Source organism: Rattus rattus, chromosome X (assembly GCF_011064425.1).
Source record: "Rattus rattus isolate New Zealand chromosome X, Rrattus_CSIRO_v1, whole genome shotgun sequence".
NCBI lineage: Eukaryota > Metazoa > Chordata > Mammalia > Rodentia > Muridae > Rattus > Rattus rattus.
In genome coordinates, this window is record NC_046172.1 from 71,495,816 (window position 1) to 71,510,763 (window position 14,948).

A 14,948-nucleotide genomic window follows, 5' to 3' on the forward strand; every position below is an offset into this window, starting at 1 on the left:
CAAGATGGTCATTTTTACTATATTAATCCTGCTAATTCATGAGCATGGCAGATTTTTCCATCTTCTGAGATCTTCTTGAATTTCTTTCTTCAGAGACTTGAAGTTCTTGACATACAGGTCTTTCACTTGCTTTGTTAGAGTCAAATGAAGGTATTTTATAATTTTTGTCACAATTGTGGAGAGTGTCATTTCCCTACTTTCTTTCTCAGCCTTTTTATCCTTTGAGTAGAGGAAGACTACTGATTTGTTTGAGTTAATTTTCTATCCAGCCACTTTGCTGAAGTTGTTTATCAGGTTTAGTTCTTGGTTAGAATTTTTGGGGTCACTTATGTATACGATCATATCATTTGAAAATAGTGATATTTTGACTTCTTCATTTTCAATCTGTATCATCTTTTTTTGTGTAATTTTTCTGGCTGGGCTTTCAAGTACTATATTGAATAGGTAGGAAGAGAATGTGCAGTCTTAACTAGTCCCTGACTTTAGTAGGACTGCTTCAAGTTTTTCTCCACTTAGTTTGATGTTGGATACTGTTTTGCTGTACATTGATTTTACTGTGTTTAGGTATGTGTCTTGAATTCCTTATCTTTCCAAGACTTTTATCATGAAGGGGTGTTGAATTATGTCAAATGCTTTCTCAGCATCTAATAAGATGTTCATATTTTTATTTAGTTTATATAGTGGATTATGTTGATGGGTTTCTATACATTGAACCATCCTTGCATCCCTAAAATGAAGCCTACTACATCATGATAGATTATAGTTTTGATGTTTTCTTGGATTCGGATTGCAAGAATTTTATTGAGTATTTTTGCATCAGTATTCATAAAGGAAAGTGGTCTGAAGTTCTCTTTCTTTGCTGGGTCTTTGAGAGGTTTAGGTAGAAGTATAATTGCTTCATAAAAAGAATTAGGTAGTGTTCCTTCTGATTCTATTTTGTGGAATACTTTGGAGAGTATTGGGATTAGATCTTCTATGATGGTCTTATAGATCTGTACTAAATCCATCTGGTCCTGGGCTTCCTTTGGTTGGGAGAGTTTTAATGACGGCTTCTATTAGGAGTTATGGGATTGTTTAGATGGTATATTTTTTTTTGATTTAACATTGGTACCTGGTATCTGTCTAGAAAATTGTCCATTTCCTTCAAATTTTCCAGTTTTGTTGAAAATAGGCTTTTGAAGTTGGATCTGATAATTTTTTTTTTTAATTTCTCCAGATTCTGTTGTTATGTCTCCCTTTTCCTTTCTGATTTTGCTAATTTGGATACTCTTTCTGTGCCCTCTGGTTAGGCTGGCTAAGGGTTTATCTTTCTTGATTTTCTCAAAGAACCAGATCCTGATTTTGTTGATTCTTTGTTTAGTTCTTTTTGTTTCTACTTGGTTGATTTTAGCCCAGAGTTTAATTATATCCTGACATCTACTCCTCTTGGGTGCATTTGCTTCTTTTTGTTCTAACACTTTTAGGTATGCTGTCATGCTGCTGATGCATGCTCTCTCCAATTTCATTTTGGAGGCACTCAGAGTAATGAGTATTCCTCTTAGCAGTGCTTTCATTGTGTTCCATAAGGTTGGCTATATTGTGCCTTCATTTTCATTAAATTCTAAAAAGTGTTTAATTTCTTTATTTATTCCTTGACCAAGTTATCATTGAGTAGAGCATTGACCAGCTTCCATATGTTTTTGGACTGTTGTTTTTGTTGTTATTGAAGACCAGTCTTAGTCCATGGTGATCTGAGAAAATGCATGGGATTATTTTAACTTTCTTGCATCTCTTGAGGCCTGTTTTGTGACCGATTGTATGGTCAGTTCTGGAGTGGCTGCCATGAGGTGCTGAGGAGAAGGTTCTGGTATATTCTTTGGTTTTAGGATGAAATGTCATATAGGTAGCTTTTATCCACTTGGTTCATAATTTCTGTTAGTTTCTCTGTGTCTCTGTTTAGTCTCTGTTTCCATTATCTGTCTATTAATGAGCATTGGGTGTTGAAGTCACCCACTATTATTCTAAGAGGTGCAATGTTTATTTTTAGATTTAGTAAAGATATTTTTTTAATGAATGTGGTTGCTCTTGCATTTGGAATATAGATGTTCAGAACTGAGAGTTCATCTTGGTAGAGTTTTACTTTAATGAATATGAAGTGTCCTTCCTTATCTCTTTGGATAACTTTTGGTTGAAAAATCTATTTTATTTGGTTTTAGACTGGCTACTCCAGCTTGTTTTTTTTTAGTTATTTATTTTTAGTACATATATTTTTTACTTATATTTCATGTTATTTCCTTTCCCAGTTTCCTGTCCATAAGCCTCCCCTCCCCCTTCCCCATATCGGTATTCCCCCCCATCCATTCCCCTTACTCTCCCCCCATATTCCCCTGCAGTCAGGGGCAGGACCAAAGGCTTCCCTTCAACTGGTGTCCCAAGAAGGCTATTCTCTGGTACATATGGAGTTGGAGCCCTGGGTCAGTCCATGTATAAACTTTGGGTAGTGGTTTAGTCCCTGGAAGCTCTGGTTGGTTGGCACTGTTGTTCTTATGGGGTTGCAAGCTCCTTCAATTCTTTCAATCCTTCCTCTAATTCCCGCCAAGGGGATCCTTTTCTCAGTTCAGTGGTTTGCTACTAGCATTGACCTCTGTATTAGGCATGATCTAGCTGTGTCTCTCAGGACAGATCTTTATCCGGTCCCTTTCAGCATGCATTTTTTAGCTTCATCAATCTTATCTAATTTGGTGTGTGTGTGTATATATATGGGCCACATGTGGGTCAGACTGTGAAAGGTTGTTCCTTCTGTCGCTGCTCTAAACTTTGCTTCCATATCCCCTCCTATGGATAGTTTTTCCCCTTTGAAGAAGGAGTGGGAGCATCTGCATTTTGGTCAGGAATTGACAAATGGGACCTCATAAAAGTGCAAAGCTTCTGTAAGGCAAATGTCATTAGGAAAACTGGCAACCAACAGATTGTGAAAAGATCTTTACCAGTCTTATATCTGAGAGAGGGCTAATATCCAAAATATACAAAGAACGCAAGATGTTAGATTCCAGAGAGCTAAATAACCCTATTAAAAATGGGGAACAGAGCTAAACACAACATGCTCAGATGAGGATACTTGAATGTCCAAAAAGCACCTAAAGAAATGTTCAACATCCTTAGTCATCAGGGAAATGCAAATTAAAACAACACTGAGATTCCACCTCACACCAGTCAGATTGGTTATGATAAAAAACTCAGATGACAAGAGATGATGGAGAGGATGTGGAGAAAGAAGAACATTCCTCCATTGTTAGTGGGATTGCAAACTTGTACAACCACTCTGGAAATCAGTCTGGAGATTCCTCAGAAAATTGTACAGTCCACTACCTGAGGACCCAGCTATACCTCTCCTGAGCATATACCCAAAAGATGCTCCAACATACAACAAAAACAAATGCTCTACTACGTTCATAGCAGCCTCATTTATAAAAGTAAGAAGCTGGAAAGAACACAGATGCCCTTCAACAGAGGAATGGAATCAAAAATTGTGGTACATCTACACAATGGATTACTACTTAGCTATCAAAAACAATGACTTCAGGAGCAAATGGAATGAACTGGAAAATATTATCCTGCGTGAGGTAACCCAATCACAGAAAAACACACTTGGTATGCACTCATTGATAAGTAGATATTAGCCCAAAAGCTGGAACTACCCAAGATGCAATCCACAGACCACAAGAAGCCCAAGAAGAAGGATGACAAAAATGCGAATGCTCTCAGCTTGTTTCTTTTCTTTTCTTTTTTTCTTTTTTTTATCTTTATTAACTTGAGTATTTCATTTTTACATTTTGATTGTTACTCCCTTTCCCGGTTTCCAGGCCAACATCCCCCTAACCCCTCCCCCTCCCCTTCTATATTGGTGTTCCCCTCCCCATCCTCCCCACATTACCACCCTCCCCACAACAATCATGTTCACTTGGGGGTTCAGTCTGGGCAAGGTCTTCCCCTGCCACTGGTGCTCTTACTAGGCTATTCATTGCTACCTATGAAGTTGGAGCCCAGGGTCAGTCCATGGACAGTCTTAGAAGTTTAGTCCCTGGAAGCTCTGGCTGGTTGGCATTGTTGTTCATATGAGCCCCTTCAAGCTCTTTCAATCCTTTCTAAGATTCCTTCAACGGGGATCCCATTCTCAGTTCAGTGGTTGCTGCTGGCATTCATTTGCCTATATATTTGCTGTATTCTGGCTGTGTCTCTCAGGAGAGATCTACAACCGTTTCTGTCAGCCTGCACTTCTTTGCTTCATCCATCTTATGTAATTGGGTGGCTGTATAAGTATGGGCCACATGTGGGGCAGGCTCTGAATGGCCATTTCTTCAGCCTCTGTTCTAAACTTTGCCTCCCTATTCCCTCCCAAGGGTATTCTTGTTCCCCTTTTAAAGAAGAAGTGAAGCATTTGCATTTTGGTCATCCCTCTTGAGTTTCATGTGTTCTGTACATCTAGGCAATTCAAGCATTTGGGTTACCATTTATCAATGATGCATACCATGTGTTTTCTGTGATTGGGTTACCTCACTCAGGATGATATTTTCCAGTTCTCTCCATTTGCCTATGAATTTCATGAAGTCATTGTTTTTGATAGCTGAGTAATATTCCATTGTTTAGATGTACCACATTTTCTGTATCCATTCCTCTGTTGAAGGGCATCTGGGTTCTTTCCAGCTTCTGGCTATTATAAATAAGGCTGTTATGAACATAGTGGAGCACGTGTCTTTGTTATATGTTGGGACATCTTTTGGGTATATGCACAAGAGAGGTATAGCTGGATCCTCAGGCAGTTCAATGTTCAATTTTCTGAGGAACCTCCAGACTGATTTCCAGAATGGTTGTAGCAGTCTGCAATCCCACCAACAATGGAAGAGTGTTCCTTCTCCGCATCCTCGCCAGCATTTGCTGTTACCTGAGTTTTTGATCTTAGCCATTCTCACTGGTGTGAGGTGAAATCTCAGGGTTGTTTTGATTTGCATTTCCTTATGACTAAAGATGTTGAACATTTCTTTATGTTTCTCGGCCATTTGGCATTTCCTCAGCTGTGAATTCTTTGTTTAGCTCTGAACTCCATTTTTAATAGGGTTTTTGTCTCCTGTGGTCTAACTTCTTGAGTTCTTTGTATATTTTGGATATAAGCCCCCTTTATCTTTGTAGGATTGGTAAAAGATCTTTTCCCAATCTGTTGGTTGCCGTTTTTCCTAACACAATGTCCTTTGCCTTACAAGCTTTTGTAGTTTTATGAGATCCATTTTGTAGATTCTTGATCTTAGAGCATAAGTCATTGGTGTTTTGTTCAGGAAATTATCTCCAGTGCCCATGTGTTCGAGATGCTTCCCCACTTTTTCTTCTGTTAGTTTGAGTGTATCTGGTTTTCCCAGCCGGTTTCTTAAGACCGTTTGCTTAGAAAATATATTTTAGCCTTTTACTCTGAGGTATTGTCTGTCTTTGTCACTGAAGTGTATTTCCTGTATGCAGCAAACTGCTGGATCCTGTTTCCATATCCAGTCAGTTCATCTATGATGTTTTATTGGGGAATTGAGCCTATTGATGTTAAGAGATATCAAAGAATATTTTTTGTTTCTTCTTGGTTTTTGTTGTTGTTGTTGTGACTGGTTTTTTTTTTTTTGTTAGATGTGGAATTATGTTTGTGTGTCTATCTTCTTTTGGGTTGTTGAAAGAAGAGTTCTTTCTTGCTTTTTTGTGGTGTAGCTTCCTTCATTGTTTTGAAGTTTCCCATCTACTATCCTTTGTAGGGCTACATTTGTGTTAAGATATTGTGTAAATTTGTTTTTGTCATAGAATATGTTGGCTTCTCCACCTATGTTAATTGAGAATTTTGCTGGGTATAGTAGCCTGAGCTGGCACTTTTTTCTCTCAGTGTCTGTATGACATCTGCCCAAGATCTTCTTATGAAAATCTGGTATAATTCTGATCAGTCTTTCTCATATGTTACTTGAGCTTTTCCTTTGCTACTTTTAGTATTCTTTCTTTGTTTTGTGCATTTTGTGTTTTGATTATTATGTGACAGAAGGAGTTTCTTTTCTGGTCCAGTCTATTTGGAATTCTGTATGTTTCTTGTATATTCATGGGCATCACATTCTTTAGGTTAGGGAAGCTTTCTTCTATAATTTTGTTGAAGATTTATACTTGTTTTTTAAATCAGGAAACCTTGCTCTCTTCTATACCTATTACCCTTCAGTTTGGTCTTCTCATTGTGTCCTGGAATTCCTGGATGTTTTGGGTTACAAGCTTTTTGCACTTTGCATTTTCTTTGACTGCTGTTATCAATGTTATCTATGGTATCTTCTGCACCTGAGATTCTCTCTTCTATCTCTTTTATTCTGTTGGTGATGTGCATCTATGACTCCTGATCTCTTTCCTAGGTATTCTATCTCTAGGGTTGTATCCCTTTGTCATTTATTTACATTTCTATTTCCATTTTTAGATCCTTGACAGTGTTTTTAAATTCTTTCTCCTGCTTGGTTGTATTTTCCTGTAATTCTTAAAGTAATTTTGTGTTTTGTCTTTAAGGGTTTCTTGCTGTTTACTTGTGGTCTCTTGTAATTCTTTAAGTGAGTTATTTATGTCCATTCTAAAGTCTTCTATCATCATCATGAGATGTGAATTTAAATTCAAGTCTTGCTTTTTCAGTGTAATTGGGGCATCCAGGAATTGCTGTAGTGGAAAACCTGAGTTCTGCTGATGCCAGGTAGCATTGGTTTCTGTTGCTTATCTTTCTGTGCTTGCCTCTTGACATCTGGTTATCTCTAGTGCCACCTCTCCCTGCTGTCTCTGACTGGAGCCTGCTCCTCATTTGGTTCTGGTTGTGCCAGAACTCCTCAGAGTCCAGTTGCCTCTGTTATCCTATGATCTTTTGATTCTATGATCCTTGGTACATCAGAGTTTCTGGAAATCTAGCTGCCTCTGGGATCCTGAAATCATGGTGTGACCAAGCTCCTGAGTTCCTGTTGTGTTAGAGTTCCTAGGAAACTTTCTCAAGGTTTTGGGACTAGGTTGGGAGCCAGAGCCCTGGGTTTTGCTCTGGGCACAGGTGCAAGCTGGAAGAAAGCAGTGCATCTAGATGGTGGGGTTTGGGTTTCTCTGGTTGCTGTGGGGAATACTAGTTAGGCTGGGTGTTGGGAAAGGAATTTTGGCCTCAATTGTGATCTTCATTGTGTCAAGATCCAGTTATCCTGGTTGTGTCTGATCTCCTGAGTTTCCAGCTTCCTCTATGATCCTGTGATCCTGTGATTCTGGGCACTACAGAGCAACTCTGATCCTGGGCATATTAGAGCATCTGGGAGTTGGGTCCCTCTGGATGTTGTGGGAGTGGGTGCAGGGCCAGCCACCAAGGTCTTCTCAGGACACTAGTTCAGTCCAGAAGGGACCCAGGTTCCTGGCTTTGTCAGGGTTCCTGCATCCCTGGATCCTGGGGAACCCAATTACTCCGGGTTTGGGGGCAGATATTGTGGCTTTCTCACCTCTGATCCTGAGTCTATTACAGTACATGGGAGTTGGGCTTTTTCTGGGTGTTGTGGGACTGGTTGCAGCACCAGTGCTCAAGGTCTCTCATTTGTATTTGTAAAATTATAGCTGTACTTAGCCTGCAAATGGTTATACTTTGCTTGCAGGTTTTATTCTTGAAGAACTATAAATATTATGTATTAATTTAGGTTTCTGAATGTTCTCTAATAGTAAAAGAAATGTGATTAATTTTATTTCATATACCCTTATTGCCTTGTTAAACTTGCTTATTACCTCGAGAAGTATTCCTACTCCTTGATTACCATTTCATATGTAGTATACGATGTTTTCAGAAAGACTTTTATTTCTTCCTTTTCACTATTCTTGCAGCTTTTTTTCTTTTTTTTTTTCTTATTTTTCTGGGCATAATATTTTATAATATTAGGGTAAACAGAGTCACTGTGTTTTTCCCTACCTTCCGGGAATGTATGTAGTCTTTCACCTTTAACAATCATGTTAATTATTGAGGTTTTCTTTGTCAGATATTCATATGGAGTTGAAAAATCAGGTGCATTTCCTTTTCTAAAAAGATGTTATTGATTAAACTTTTTTCTTTGACAAATATTTACATGTATGTAGGGTATTGTACCCTTTTTTAACCTCTATTCCCTTTATGTCCTCTTTCTTTTTTATATCCCCTTCTTCCTATTTCAAGGACCATTTTCCCTTATTCAGACTTTTCTGTGTCATGCCACTTGTGGAGTAGTTATTTTTATTTGTTTTCCACAAATGTATAAGCGGGTCCATTACCAAAGCACCGGCAATTATCAGTCTTCTTGGTTCACCATCAGGCCTAAGTAATAAGATCTTATTGTTAAAGACACTATATCCTTGAGTGTAAAAGGCAGAGATATCAAACTGGAACTTGTGAGGCTAAAGTTATGTTAATGGCTAAGTTTTGTGTAAAAGGTTAAACATTTTGTGCTTAAGAGAACTATAATGCAAAATCAAATGTTGAAATGTGAAGGAATATTAAAAGATTTTTTTTGCCACTCTTTCTATTTCTGTAAACAAAAGCTTGCTTTGTGGATAAGTGAACCCTCTGACTATATAAGAACAAAATATAACTGTGTTCTTTTCTTTTATAAGCCCCTGATGAATGGTATTTGGTGCTGCACTGGGGAAATACTGAGTCCCTGGTATAGACCCAAGGGTGCCAGTGCCTTAATAAAATCTTCTTCCTTGTAAAAATACATTACTGGTTAGAGTGGTAAATCTATGATCCATATCAGACATACAACAGAACTGGAAACATTTTCTTTCCTGGCTAACTTTCATGGTACAGTAAGGCATTATATACAGTGCAGGGGATCTAAGGCACCAATGGTCTTACCCTGCTGTGATCCTTATAAACTATAATGTGGAAACTTTTTGTTATGAATAATTGTTTGATTATAGCAGAAGATCCTCGCATGAATGGATGGTTATCTAACTTTTGTACTTTAACAGACAGAGTGTTACATTAATTGGTACTCTTTAGAAATCATTTGAAGTTATTATATAAACAATGGGTTTCAATATGGTATATCCATCCACAAGAGTCATATATTTTTTCAGTTATTTTCATAAGTTAAGTCAGTCTTGCATACTTGGAATAAAACTTAATTGGTTATTTTTCTAATACAAATATTATTATCACTATATTCACTTACTTTAAAATTATATATGTTTTTTAATTAACATAGAATTTCCCCACTTCCATCCTTCCCTTCCCTTCCTCTAGGACCTTGGAAGTATCCTCTTTCCACCCCTTTTTATGTCACTATTCAAAGTGATAGCCTCTTTGTCTTTGATTATTGTTAAGTACATGTATATGTATGTATATCTATGACATACTCGGTCATTTTTGTTGCTTATGTGTAGCTTCAGATTTGATTGTGTCATATTCTATAAAAATAGGGGAATTCATCCCTGGGAAAGACGAATTCCTTCAATCCTGAAGGTCATTTATTGACTAGTGTTTTGTCTGAGGATGCACTCTAAGAAATTTTCCTCCTTCCATGTTAACATGTCTTTTGATACTATCCTTATTTCAGGTTTTGTTAATGAAGCCATATCTAGGAGAATAGAATTATTGTTATTCTGAATCTTATAATTCACTCCACATCCACTCTTCAGCCACATACACATTTCCATGATATTACCAAAGTCCTAGGTACAAGAACTGTGATGTAGATATATCTATTGTGTCCATGCTCCAAAGGAACCATAGATCTCTGCATTGTGTCACTTGTGATTTTTTGCGATGCTTTCGATTTGCTTTAAAGAGTATTTCCTTGGTAAGGGACAGTAACTCCACTATATTTGGTTATATGTTTAAGATTTAGAATAGGTAGGAATTATGTTGTTCTAGTAAAGTAGTGGTAATAAATCCTCTTCTAAGGTCCATGAGGTCACTAGCCTTAGAAAGTTGGCTAGGTTTTCAGTATCAGACATAACTTTCTTTAAGTAGGCTTTAAGTCCAATTAGACTGTTGTTGGTCACCACCAACATGTGAGTAACATTTATTGCACCTTTGTGTTTGTATCAATCATTATAATCAAGCTAATGAATTAGTTTCCTAAATTAGTAAGGAGTAGCACGGCATAAGATAGGCCTTTCTAAAACCTGATGAAATAATATCCTTTTTTTGTCGTTCTGATACATTTAATGAATTGTATTTATATTATTGTTTAATATTTACTTATACATAGCCTTTGATTTATATGAAAACAAGATATTAAAGTATATCTCTTATAAGAATGTGAAAACTAGAAGAAGGACGACCAAAGTACAGATACTTCAGTCCTTCTTAAAAGGGAGAACAAAAATATTCATAGGAGGAAATATGGAGACAAAGTTCTGAGCAGAGACTGACGTAATGACCATTTAGAGCTTGCCCCACCTGAGGATACATCCCATATACATACAGCCACCAAACCCAGGCAATATTGCTGATGCCAAGAAGTGCATGCTGACAGGAGCCTGATATATCTGTCTCCTGAGAGGCTATGCCAGAGCATGACAAATACAGAGTCGAATGCTGGAAGCCACCAATTGAACTGTGAATGAGGTCCCCAGTGGAGGAGCTAAAGGAATGATTGAAGGAACTGAAGGTGTTTGCAAACCCATAAGAACAAAAATGCCAACCAACCAGAGCTCCCAGGGACTAAACATCTACCCAAAGAGCACACATGGACAGACCTATGGCTCCAGCTGCATATGAGCCTTATTGGGCACCAAGGGGAGGAGAAGACCTTGGTCCTGCCAAGGCTGTATCCCCCAGTGTAGGGGAATATCAGCGCAGGGAGGCAGCAAGGGGTGGGTGGTTGGGGAGGGGGAACATCCTCAAAGAAAAAGGAGGAAGGGGGTTAGCATAGGGGGTTTATGGATGGGAAAAATGAAAGGGGATAACCTTTGAAATATAAATAAAAAATATCCAATAGGAATGTAAAAACTATGTAAACATATAAGCATTTTATATAGATGGAGATTTGAGACTGTGACAAAGGCATATTTTATCATTTTATTTCAATATAATACAGCATATTGAATAATAATGACAATGTAAAAATACAACTTTTATCTTACTCTCATCTCAAAGCAGTAGGAGATAGTTTATTCTGGAACTAAATATGAGTTGATCATGGACCAGAAATATCGATTTATGTCTTCACAACTATCATGTTCAAATGAAGTAAAAATTATGAATTTTTTATAGTAATAGCTGAAAGAAAACAATAAGTGAAGGCACTTTTCAAATACATTGGTGGGTATGTATTGTAAATGTATTACAGCAAAATGGACAGAACTGTGCTATAGACCTTAGATGCTTGCTGTCAGAATTCTTAGTTCTGTGATTGTGGAACCTAGCATTTTGTTAAGTTCATACATTCCAAAAGTTTTGTATTTGCTTTTGTTTTTTCCCCCATCAGTTAGTAATAAGATATTAAGTCCCACAGAGAACGTTATATAATGATTATTTAAAGTGCTATATATATTGCCCAAGCTAAACTATAATGAGAATCTGAATCTACAACATTCCAAAGTCCATACTATCTTTGAGGTTCTAATAAGCTAATCAGTCTTACAGAAGATTTCAGTTGAAAACTCAACTCCTATCCGGGAACATTCATTTACAATAGATTTACAAAGTGGATTGTCCTCATAGTTATCTAATACTCTAGCTTGTGGAAAAGATTTCATTAATTTTTTTTAAATTTTATTATTATGATTATGACTTTAAAATTCTTACTATAACTGGAAGAAAAATGTATGATTCTGTTTGAAAACAAGGAAATAGTGTACAGTTAATTAAATTAGGGAGAACAAAGTTGAAGATTAAAGAAAGCGATGCATTGAAATGCATAACTAGTCATTCACTAGAAACCATTTGTTTGGGTTTTTTGTTTGCTTTCAGAACTGAGGACCAATCCCATCACCTTACTTGTTCAGCAGGTATGCTACCACTAAACTACATCTACAACCCTATGGTAAAGCTTTATTAAAGGAGTTATTAACAGCATAGATAGCATGGTTGAATTCTGAAGAGAGAAAACTTTTTCTTCCCCAAGAAACAGCAAAGTTTACTCTTTCAAAGGTATGCTGAGGAAGAGGTTTGTTCCCATGGGAGCATATCACATAAGTAAAAGACCTGCTCAGTGTGGGTACATGATTTGGGCTATATGTTTAGCATCACAGAGATGCTGGATGAGGGCTGGGGTTGATTAATGTGTGTGCTAGAGTTAAAACTTTCTGAAACCAGACAGCAGAGATATGGCCTGGTCTTAAGGTCATGCCCTACTATAGTATGTAAGTATGGAGCTTGTATTACATTCTCCTAAGAGCTTAAGGGGCCTGTTTTTAACAGGAAGAATATTAAGAGATAATCACAGTCATTCAGGTAAAGAGGGTGAAAAACTGAGAACCACCCACATTCAAGAACCAGGTGCCCCCCTCACATGCCCACCTCAGTGGCCACATTTTCACCAGCTGCCAAATGTGACAGAATTTTACTGTTTCCATGGTTAAAAACTCTTGTTTTTCTTTTTTCTTTGTTTAGGGCTGGGGACCCGAACCCAGGGCCTTGTGCTTGCCAGTGGCAGCGCTCTACCATAAAGCTAAATCCCCAACCCCGAGTTAAAACTCTTTAAATAGTCCTAACCTCAAGGCCCACTAGCTAGCTCTGTCCCAGTCTCTGTGTCTCTGTCTCTCTCTGTCTCTCTATCTGTCCCCACTACAAAAAGTCTCATGCTGGAGATCTTTTTTTGTGGTGTGATTCCTGCAGCATTTTTGGCCATAATGTCCCAAGATATGCTTCCACTAAAGTACCCTAACACTGATGCCATGCTCCTTGTGAGGCTACCCTTTATCTACAGTTTACCAGTAACAAATCTACCTTCTGGCCCACTAATTTTTTGGCCTTCCATTCGTCACCATAATTGGTGAGTGATCTATCTCAGGCATAAATGCTTCCCTGAGTCTCCTGTACTCTTGGAGGTAGAGGCACCTACCTCTGTCCTTTGCCTTGGTTGAGCTTTACTTCTAGCTCAATTTTTGCCTTTCAGATTCCCTAGAAAACTTGAAAGTCCTGGTACCAAGAGTCAAGCCACCTTAAGTTTTTAGCTCTTTTTCTTCGACCTAGTGAAATAATGACCCACTTAAGACTTCCAGATTGGGTTTTCCTGGGTCCTGGGGAAGCATTGAACTTCAGGTTTTTGGCCTTTCCCTTTTCCTGTCTGTGGCAACAGCATTATGCAGACTGCTCAGTGTCTCAACATGGCACCTGACCTGAAGGGCTCCAAATTTATTCAATTTTGCAATCAAATGTGGCCTCAATATCTCACAGATAATCAATCCAAATGTGACCTATTAATGGTAACTTAGATCCCAATATTATTTGGGACATATACATACAAAAAGCAACTGAGGGGAATAGAAAAGCATTCCCCAATCCCTATTCCTCCATTGTCTATTTCTCCATGTCCTGTATAATTTTATCTAGTTCTTTTCTCCACCTCCCCCCCACCACATACATACCCACACTGTGTAAATGTCATGTCTTCAAATTACTGTTGATGAATCTTCAAGAGCCTGGCTTAGCAGGAGGAGAACAAAAGCAAAGGACTAGGTTAGCGTCAGCAAACACACACCCAACCCACACCTGTTCTTTCATGCATTGTTCACTGTGAGCCAAACTACTGACCTGATTTCCTAAGGCAGACAAATCACTTGTTCCTGCTGATTTAGGTCACCAAAAATGTTTGATTACAAATTTTAGAGTCTGATTCTTCAGCTACTATGTCCCTCTGGCCTGGTGTGCCATCCACATAGGCACCTTTGTGCTTCTTTGGCCTCCAACCAACTGCATCCACATGGGCATCTCCCTTCTCTCCTGCTTTCTCCCTTCTCTTGACTCCTCCCGGAGTTGCAGTTTTACCTGCAGCAGCTTTGGACTCTTTCTTTGCTCTTCCCACTTGGAGCTCCATAAGTATCTCTCTGGCTCTTGGAACTTGCGTTTATGCCCTTGTGTTGCCCTTCACATTGGCAATGTTCTCCATCCATCTAGGTCTCTCTACTAAAGACACTTACTGGCTCCCTTTCCCCCTACAGTCTCCTATTCAGCTCCAGATTTCAGCCCTGTAGCTTCAGCCTCCAAGTCCCTCTTGGAGTTTATATGAACATCCCTTGCCCCAGGTTGGTGTTCCATTTTTGTGAAAATCTCTCTCTTTCTCTACACACTCATATTTTATGACAACAGGTTGGACTCAGTACAGATCAATAGCCAAAAACTTGGCTAACTTGATTTCCAAATTCTCACATATTAGAACAACTGTTGCTGCACAGACAAATGATTCCCCAATGTTTTAGAGCTAAATTTCTTCCACTCTACACCTTTCTAATTTCCACTATTTTGTCTTTATGTCTTCTGATCTCAAAAAAGGACTCTTAAGATTATGCTATAAAATCTATCTCAGGATTTGTAACTCCATTAGTTATGGTTTAAAATCTATGAAATCATTAACAAAATTTGTCTTTAAACATAATAAAAGACTTACCATTAAAATCTACATATGAGTCTCAATGAGTGTGTGTGTGTGTGTGTTTGTGTTTTTGTTTGTGTGTGTGGTATGTATGTATATAACTTGGACTCAATTATTGTATATATGCATATGTAACTTGAGTTCAACTCTCATTCATTTAAAATATATATGTAGACAGGTAGGTAGAAAGATAGGTAGATACATGGATAGATAGATAGATAGATAGATAGATAGATAGAAAGATACATAGACAGATAGATAGATAGATAGATACATACATACATACATACATAGACAGATACATACATAGATAGATACTTACATGCATACATACATACATACATACATACATACATACATACATACATACATACATAGACAGAGAGACCT